Genomic DNA, 1,429 nt, shown 5'->3' with positions numbered 1-1,429 from the left:
CGAAGGACAACTGCAGACCACCAAGCCTCATGCACAGACACAAAACTCCTGAGCACAATTTTAGCAAATTCAAGCCAACGATACATAAAAAGGATAATATGTCGTGACCAAGTGGGTTTAATCTCCAGAATGCAAGGTTCTTTTAACAAACACCCATCGCTGTAATTCACCTATTAAAGAACTAGAAGAGAAAATCCATATTATTATATCAATAGATGCAGAAATGTATGTGACAAAGTTTAACATCCGTTCAAAAAAAAAAAACAACTCTCAGCGAACTAAGAATACAGAAGAGCTTCCTCACTGAGCGAGTCTGTCACACTGAGCGAACACCATACTCAGTGGTGGGGACAAGTGCTTTCTCTCTAAGACCAGGAATGAGACAGGGTTTGCTCTGGACATTCTGCCAGAGCAACCAAGCAAGAAAAGAAAACAATAAAAAGCATCTAGTTTGGAAACGAAGGAAAATGATCTGTGGACAACACGATGCCTAAATAGTAAATCCTATGACGTCTCCCCAAAAAAAAGCTACCAGCATGGATAAATGAGTTTAGTTAGGGTAACAGGATACAACATCGATATACAAAAATCAATTATATTTCTATATATTAGCAATGAACAATCAGAAATTGAAATAAAGACATCATATACAATAGTATCAGAAAGGATGAAGCAGAGATCAATCTGACAAAAGATATGCGTGATTTGTGTGCTATAAACCACAAAACACTGCCAGGAGAAATCAAAGAACACCCGGAGGTACGTACTATCCTCGTTTGCCGGAAGACTCGATATTGTTAAGATGTCAGTTCTCCCCAAATCAATCTATCGGTTCAATGCAAATCCAATCGAAGCCCAAAGAGGCTTTTTCAGTAGATTGACCAACTGATTCTGAAATTCACACGGAAATATGAAGAACCCAGAATGGCAAAAACATCATCAAAAACAAGAGCCCAGAGGTTAGCACCAACGTTATGTTATTTCAAGACATATAAAGCTACAGCAATGCAGACAATGCGTATTAACCTATAGTTACACGATGGCTTGATGGCACACAATACGGGGTACAGAAATAGACCCACACGTATGGACAACCGATTTTCCAAAAAATGTGCAGAGGCAGCTGAATGAAGAAAGCACCGTCTTTTCAACAAGTAACGTGGGAACAATTGAACATCTATACATACAAAAAACCCTTCATTTGCACCTTATACTATATAAAAATATATTCAAAATAGATCACAGGACTACATGTAAAACTGAAAATTATAACACTTCTAGGAGAAAACATAGCAGAAGGCCTGTGAGTTCGGCATTTATTTCTTAGCTATGACACCAAAAGCGAGATTCACACAAAGCCAAATTGACATACTGGACTTTACTGAAATTAAAAACTTATCCTCTTCAAAAGACACGGTGAGAGAATGAA

This window comes from Pteropus medius, unplaced genomic scaffold (genome assembly GCF_902729225.1).
Source record: "Pteropus medius unplaced genomic scaffold, Ma_sr-lr_union100, whole genome shotgun sequence".
Taxonomy (NCBI): Eukaryota; Metazoa; Chordata; class Mammalia; order Chiroptera; family Pteropodidae; genus Pteropus; species Pteropus medius.
Note: the sequence above shows the minus strand (reverse complement) of the source record.